Source organism: Suricata suricatta, chromosome 4, assembly GCF_006229205.1.
Source record: "Suricata suricatta isolate VVHF042 chromosome 4, meerkat_22Aug2017_6uvM2_HiC, whole genome shotgun sequence".
In the NCBI taxonomy this organism is placed as follows: domain Eukaryota; kingdom Metazoa; phylum Chordata; class Mammalia; order Carnivora; family Herpestidae; genus Suricata; species Suricata suricatta.
Genome location: NC_043703.1, coordinates 158,209,209 through 158,217,135, shown reverse-complemented (window position 1 = coordinate 158,217,135; position 7,927 = coordinate 158,209,209). Strand labels below are relative to the sequence as shown.

At 51.9% G+C, this 7,927-nt stretch overlaps 1 long non-coding RNA gene across 1 annotated transcript in view; it reads left to right on the top strand.

The window, feature by feature from the left end:
- Positions 1-6,052, top strand: part of LOC115289208 — an 8,976-nt gene extending 2,924 nt beyond the window's left edge. The window contains exons 2-3 of the long non-coding RNA XR_003907469.1: positions 3,401-3,649; positions 4,850-6,052. This is a non-coding gene — a long non-coding RNA (uncharacterized LOC115289208). The remainder of the gene's footprint in view (positions 1-3,400; positions 3,650-4,849) is intronic.
- The last annotated feature ends 1,875 nt before the right edge of the window (positions 6,053-7,927 follow it).

The window sequence follows — 7,927 nt, the reverse complement described above, 5'->3', positions numbered from 1 at the left end:
TCTCATTTTTGAAAGAGACAGAGCATGAGCAGAGGAGGAGCAGAAAGAGAGGGAGACACAGAATTTGAAGCAGGCTCCAGGCTCTGAGCTGTTAGCACAGAGCCCGACGCAGGGCTTGAACTCACAAACCGCAAGACCACAACCTGAGGCAAAGTTGGACACTGAAATGACTGAGCCACCCTGGCGCCCCTTTAATTGGTTTTTAAATTTCCTTTCTGGATTGGTCATTGTTAGAATATAGAGACACACCTGTTTTTATGTGTTGATTTTGTGTCCTGCTAATTGCCAAATTCATTTATTAATTCTAATAGTTTTTTTGCGTGTGTTTTGTCTTTAGGGTTTTCTTTTTTTATATTTATTATTTTTTTAGAGAGCGAGGAAGAGAGCATGAGTGGGGGAGGTGCAGAGTGAGAGGGAGACAGAGGATCCGAAGCAGGCTCCGTGATGACAGCACAGAGCCAACGTGGGGCTCGATCCCATGAACTGTGAGATCACGACCTGAGCCGAAGTCGGGCACTTCGCTGACTGAGCCGCCCAGGCGCCCCCTAGAGTTTTCTACATATAAGATCATATCATCTGCAAACAGAGATAATTTCACTTCTTCCTTTCCAATTTGGATGCCTTTTGTTTCTTTCTCTTGCCTAATTTTGCTGGATAGAAGTTCCTGCACTGTGTCACACAAATGTGCTGGAAGCAGGCATCCTTGCCTCGTTCCTGGGACTGGAGAGAAAGCTTTCTGTCCTCCACCATTGATGTGGTACTTGTGGCTTTTATTATGCTGAAGTATTTTCCTTCTATTCCTCGTCCACTGAGTGTTTTTACCATGAAAGGGTGTGGAATTTTATCAAATGCTTTTTCCGCATCGGCTGAGAAGTCATGTGGTCCCCCCTTCATTCTGCTTTCGCGGTGTATCATACTAGTCAGTTTTGTATGTCAAGCCAACCTTGCATTCCAGGAAGAAATCCCATTTGGCCATGCTAGGTTTAGTTTGCTAGTATTTTGTCGAGGCTTTTTCGCATCAGTGGTCACGAGGAATATGTTTTCTTGCAATGTCTTTGACTTTGGCATCAGGGCAATGCTAGCCTCACAGAGTGGCGTCCCTCCTCTTCAATTTTTTGGGAAGGATTGGCATTCATTATTCTTTAAATATTTGCTAGGATTTATCAAGGAAGGCATTAGATCCAGGGATTTTTTTTTGTCAGAAGATTCTGATTACTGATTCCATCTCCTTACTAGTTATAAGATCTACTCAGATTTTCTTTCTTTGTGATTCTGTGTTGGTAGGTTCCGCGTTTCAAGGAATCACATCTAGGTTGTTTCCTTTACCATTGCTCATACCCTCTTTTATTTCTTAAAAAAATTTTTTTTTATTGGAGCACCTGGGTGGCTCAGTCAGTTGAATGTCTGACTTCGGCTCAGGTCATGATCTCACAGCTTGTGAGTTCAAGTCCTGAGTCAGGCTCTGTGCTGACAGCTCAGAGCCTGGAGCCTGCTTCGGATTCTGTGTCTCCCTCTCTCTCTGCCCCTCCCCTGCTCATGCTCTGTCTCTCTCTGTCTCAAAAATAAATAAAAACATTTTAAAATATTAAAAAAAATTTAGTTTTAAAGTTATTTGCTTAATTATTTTGAGAGAGAGAGAGAGAAATTGTGAGTCGAGGAGGGGCAGAGAGAGAGGGTAAGAGAAAGAATCCCAAGTAGGGCTCCTCGATGCCAGCACAGAGCCCGACATGGAGCTTGAATCCACCAACAGTGAGATCATGACCTGAGCTGAAGTCGGATGCTCAACTGACTGAGCCACCCAGGCGCCCCAGGATTTTCTTTTTTTTTTTTTTAATGTTTATTTATTTCTGAGAGAGAAAGATAGACAGAGGGGGAAGGGCAGAGCGAGAGGGAGACACAGAATCCGAAGCAGGCTCCAGGCTCTGAGTTGTCAGCACAGAGCCCGACACGGGCCTCAAACTCACAAAACGTGGGATCATGACCTGTGCCAAAGTTGGATGCTTAACCAACTCTGCCACCCAGGTGCCCGAGATTTTATTTATTTAAGGTCAGCGTTTACAGCAATAGATACTCCCTAGAGTACTACTTTTGTTGCTTCCCACAAGTGTTGCATTTTCATGTTCTCTTGTCTCTAAGCATTTTCTTATTTCCCTTATTATTTATTCTTTGACTCATTGGTAGTTTAAGACTGTGTTGGTTAATCTCCACAAATTTGTGAATTTTCCAGTTTTCCTGCCGTTCTTGATTTCTAACTTCATCCTGTTGGGGTTGGAGGAGACACTTTGTACGGTTCTTATCTTTTTAAGTCTGTTGGGACCTCACTTGCAGTCTGGTATACAGCCCACTTTGGAGAATGTCCCTTGGGTCCTTGAGAAGAACGGCAGGTCTATTGCTGGGCACAGCACTCTGTGATGTCCGTTAGATCTACTTAGTTTATTGTGCTGCCGTTCAAGTTCTCTAGCTATTTATTTTCTGTCTGGTTCTTCTATCTTTTAGGAGAGTGGGATACTGAAGTCTCCAACTATTAGTATAGAATTAATATATGTTTTTGGGAGACACAGTTCAACCCATAACACCCCCGACAATGCCCATGTCAAAATCCTTAAAACCTGTGAAGATGTTATCTGACTTGGTGTGAGGGATTTTGCAGGTGTGATTAAATTAAGGGTCCTGAGCGTGGAAGGCTAGCCAGGATTTACCAGGTGGGTCCAAAGTAATCACAATGATCCGTAGAAATAAGAGAGGAGCAGGCGGCTCAGAGTCTGAGGACAGAATCAGAGTTCAGAGTGACACAGGGCATGAGCCAGGAGCCAGGGCCAACACGAAAAGGTGGAAAGGCAAGGAAATGGATTCTCCCCTAGAGCCTCTAGAAGGAACCCACTTCTGCAGGGGGCTACTCCACCAAAATAGTTACGTTGTTTTAAGCCACTACGGTTATGGTGATTTGTCACAGAAGCCTGCTGAAATGGATACGGTGCCCATGGCACCCAGGGCCTCTCGGGTGAACTGACTGTAGGAGGCCATACATTCTTGAACCCCAAGTTCACATTGTGAGGGGTTCTCCATATGACCTTGGGCAAGCTCCTCGCTCTCCTCTGCCCCTCAGTCATCCGTCTGTAAGTGAGAGAGTTGAACCACACCCATCATTTCCAGACTCTATAACTCCCAGACCGACAGCCTCTTTCCTGGCCAGATGGGACCCACAGAGAGTCACCCATTTCCCATTATAAGAAGGGGAGGGGCATTCACAAAGACCAGCGACTGCCATCCGTCCTGCCATCATCTCGTAGAAGAAAGGACGTGGTTACACATCTCAGCACAAAGGTCAGAACTTCACAGCGGACGCACTTGGCTTCAGGAAAGACCTCAACCCGTAAACATTGTCCTTCCTTTGTCGCAGGCCACCGGAAACTCCGCTTCCGTGGGGTTGGAGCAGGACCTCTGGTCAAGCATTCCAATGACCTCGTCCAGGCAGAACCAGCTCCTGAGTGGCTTTTTCCTGGCTCCAGGAGAGATAGACGTCAGCCCCTTACAGCCCCGTGCCCTCCATCAGATTCCATCGCTCCCTCCCAACTGTGAGATCCAGTCAAGGTCACCAGTCTTCATCAACGGAAGCCTGTTAAGACCCATTCACCTGAGTGTGGAGGAGGTAGGGTAGCTAAAGACACAGATCCTGTAAGCTTGGAATGTGCTCCCGTGACCTCTGCTAGCCTGAGAGTCTAGAAGCATTCCTGGAATCTTCCAGAATGTAGTTGTTTTGTCTCCTGAGGTTCTTTCCTTAACCTCACCTTAACTTGCCCCCCGTGATCTCAGCGGCACTCACCCGGTGGTGTTACTGGCTATGCTCAGCCCTCATTCTGCTCTTCAGCGGAGCTCTTTCTGTGTCTGCACTGAATGACTCGTGGCTGAGGTTTAGCCCCTCATCCTCCGCGGTCAGAAAAGCTTTTCCTTTCTGTCTCCCTGTTGTTTTGAATGGGGTCTCGGCTTTAGGGCAGAGGCTTTGCGACTTTTTTGTTTAGCAGCCAGGAAGTTTTCCTTTTTGGCTGTTATGTGCCCATAGGGAGAGGGCCTACCAGTGCCCTCCAGGTGAGGAGACGGGGTGGCGAGACCCCACTGCGAAATGGGAGGAATTCGGGGAGCTGGTCGTTCAGACATGGTGACTTGGTGGGAGTGTTTGTACGACTGAGATCAGAAACATGACACACTGGGTGTCCGGTCCCATTTACAGCCACGGGGCCCCTGGAACCCTGGGACCTTCTTGCTTTAGCTCAGCGGGTTTCAGCCCTGACCCACCTTGGAGGCGCCCGGGCCTCACCACAAATCATCTAAATCAAAATCTCCGGGACCGGGGTCTGCTCATGGGCGTTTTTAGTTCCCCAGTGACTTCAGTGCACAAAGTTGAAAACCAAGATGGGACCCTGTCTTCAGAGACACTCGCCCACAGCAGACGGGTTGGCCGGGGCACCTCTGACCCAGTGCAGGGCTGGGTCTGTCTGGCGAAGAAGGAAGGGGCTGTTCCTTCATGGAAGAAAGAGGGTGTGTGCCGCAGACCAGCTCGCTGATTCCAAGGCTGGGTATTTACCCACGACCTCACTGGAGCTTTATCTCCCGGTCAATAGAAAGTTCCATGGAAACCCGGCCATGGGGGCGGGAGGGGGGGGCGAGCATACTTTGCCAGTTACAAACACACCTGTCTTGTTAACGTACCTGGTGAACTTCAGCGAGTCCTGCCCCTCCCTGGACCTCTGCTCTTGGGTGTGACTCGGGGCTCGGGGGGGACAGGAAGGCCCTCCCGTTGCCCCTGCAGACCGCTTGGGCTCGAATCCCATGGGGTTGTCCTTTTCAACAGGTGCCCTTGGAGAGAGGAGCAGAGCCCTCAGGATCTTGGATGGCCGGGAGCAGGCCTGGCCTGGCCCCCCAGACACCGCGCTGCCTCTGAGGTGTGGGCTCCAGGGCCCCCGTGTTCAGGCTCCACCTGGGAGCCCACGGCTCTGACTGCGGGCCCTGAGGGGGAGGAAGGGTCTGGAAAGCTGGATGGCTGCGGGGAATTTCCCAGGGTGTCACCCTCTAGGGTGTTTTCACCCCGCTCGTTAGCAGAGCCTCCAAGGTCTGAGTGGGGCCAGCTCCATGTTCTCCCTTGAAATGACGTATTTGAGGAGGGGACCTTGCTGGGGCAGTGGGGGCCTAACCACCCCCACACAATCGTCCCCCCAGTTTGCTCCCGGAAAGGGGCTGCACTCACGTGAATGCCAGGGCCAGCCCTCCTTCCTGTTTTCTCCCTCTGGGATTATTCAAAGACATGAGACCCCCAGTTATCGCTGGAGTCGGCCCCGGGCACCTGCCAGGGGGCCGGCTGGGTGCTTATGTGATGCCCCGACCGGGCACCATGCCTCCCAGCCCTCCTCCAGGCAGCACCGACTCCCCAGACCTCACCCTCTGAGGTCTCTCGGCCCCCATGCTTCTGCACTTTTCCGTGGTTCCAGTCCATTTGGCACTATTCTCCCAGGATTTGAGGTTTCCCCTATGGGACTGTTAGCCTCACAGGAAGAAAAGCAGCTTGGCTTCCTACCAAGCACCGATTCAGGCAGCGTGGAGAGAGGCTGAGTAAGGGGATACGGGCTCAGACACACCTGAGTCCAAATCTGATTCAGCCCCTCAGCCATGGGAGCCCCTGTTTTCATCTTAGAGCAGATGACGCCCCACTGTTCCCCAGAACCCCTTCCCGGCCTCTTTGGCGTTCAGTGCCTCCACGTGAAAGAGCGGGCATGATGGGCGGAATGTCTGTGTCAAGGATCCCGAGAAGTAGGCGTGCCCCTCTCCCAGCCCCGTTGTCCTCTGTCGGCGGGATGCAGAGGACCCCGAGGCTACCCTGGGCTGGTGGAGCCCCAAGGCTGAAGGAGTTGGGCTCCCTGATCGCCTAGCTCAAGTGGGTGTCAGTGAGAGATAAACCTTTGTTGTTACTGACCCATTAAGCTTTTCGGTCTCTGTGTGACAGCAGCTAGAGCTACGGAAGCACAGGGGTTAAATAAAGCATGCACGAGCGCCTAGTCGTGCTGGGGCACGGAGAGTGAGGCTGCGTTCTCAGTGTTCCCTGGTCTCTCTCCTAATTAGTATTAACTTCTCCCGAGGGCACGGATAGACTTGGCCTCGGACCTTTCCTAGGACTCTGGATGGAGGACTTAGCTTCTTTTATATTATTAATCAGTATGAATCATAATATACCTGATTATAATTATTTTATGATACTCAGCCTAGACTTAGTTAGGAACCCAGGTTTTTTAAATGTTTATTTATTTTTGAGAGAGAGACAGAGCGTGAGCAGGGGAGGGGCAGGGAGGGAGATACAGAATCTGAAGACAGGCTCCAGGCTCTGAGCTATCAGCACAGAGCCCAACGCAGGGCTTGAACTCACAAACTTCAAGATCATGACCTGAGCTGAAGTTGGATGCTTAACCAATTGAGCCACCCAGGTGCCCCAGGAACCCAGTTTTTAACGTGTCACTATCAGCTACTCTGTGTTCACAAAGCTGCTGCAGTCAGCAGCTTGCCAGGTGCCAGAAAGCCATTTCCAACTGGCTTAAACAAAGTAAGTCGCTGGTTGAGAAGTAAATACACCGATAGGAATTTATCTGCATACAAGGTGTCATGCAGGTAAGGCTGTATCCAGGCGCCCAGATGCTGCTTCGGAGTTCTCTCCCTGCCTCTCAGCTCACCCTCCCTCCACTGCAGGTTCTTGTGCAGAAGTGTTCTCACGTGAGGTGGGCAAGTGCGATGGCCACACACCCTGCCTCAGCACCCAGCTCAAAAAACTCTTCTCTCCCAGACATTGCCTTTTGGGGGATGATGGACATTTAAGTTTTACATATCACACATTTGGCTGCAGGGAACAAGGCTCTGTCACTGTTGTCACGAAGCCGTCTTACCCCAGACTCCAAACCCCGTTCTAAAAATCCAGACTAGAAACATCCCCTTATTTCTGCCCCTTGTGCACAGCCGGCCAGAAAAACCAGGTCACAAGGAAACCAGTGGAAGGTACTGGGAAAGTTGTAGCCTGGAGACAGGGCGCTTGCGGAGGTCAGGGGAACTGCAGTTCTGTGCTGCGCAGTTCTGGAAGGGCACAGCTGGGTGGGCGCAGGGAAGCTGGTTTCTGCTCAGCCCGAGGACGCACTCTTGGCAAGTCAGGGCGCCCCTGGAAGGCCCGTCCGCAGCTGTGAGCTTGGAGGGACCTTGCACTAAGTGTCAGGACCCCGGGCAGGAATCCGCATCGTGGCTCTGCGGTGGACCTCCAGAGCCCAGGCTTTTCTTCTGTCCAGAGTGGCTGATGATAATGCCTTCTCTGCATGGAGATCGAAGGGTTTTGCAAACAGCAGCACAGGAAGCAAATATGACCATGCTCAGCCCAGGAAGCCGCAAGGGCAATGGGAGCTCAGGGTCAAGGTGTGTGTGGGGGGGTGGGGGGGGGGGAGGAGCAAACGTTAGGGGTGGAGTCAAGGCCTCTGAGGCCAAGGAGGGGTGCTGATGGCAGAGGCCAGAGTCCTGCAGAAACCTCAGACCAGCGTCTTCTATGGCCTGACCCTGTCATTCGGGAGCTGGCAGTGCAGGGGGAGGGAGGCGCAGGGACTGAACAACGGACATAATAAATGAGGAGGCCGACAGGAGCAGGTGATGAGTGCCGTGGGAGGAAGGGGGGCGGGAGAGGGGAGACTGCAGTGCTGGGGGACTCCAGGAGAAGCTGGCGTGGAAGGGAGAGCCTGAACCCGGGTTTCTAAGGGGAGCTGGGACCTCGCTGGGGAAGCCGCGCTCCCAGCCGTGGGCCTCCCCGCAGCGGGGCCCAGCGCAGGGGCTGTGGGGAAGGGCAGGGCAGCCAAGGGGAAGGGCAGGATGGGGGCAGGAGTGGAGAGTCAAGGCTGAAGCCGGGCCAGGAGGA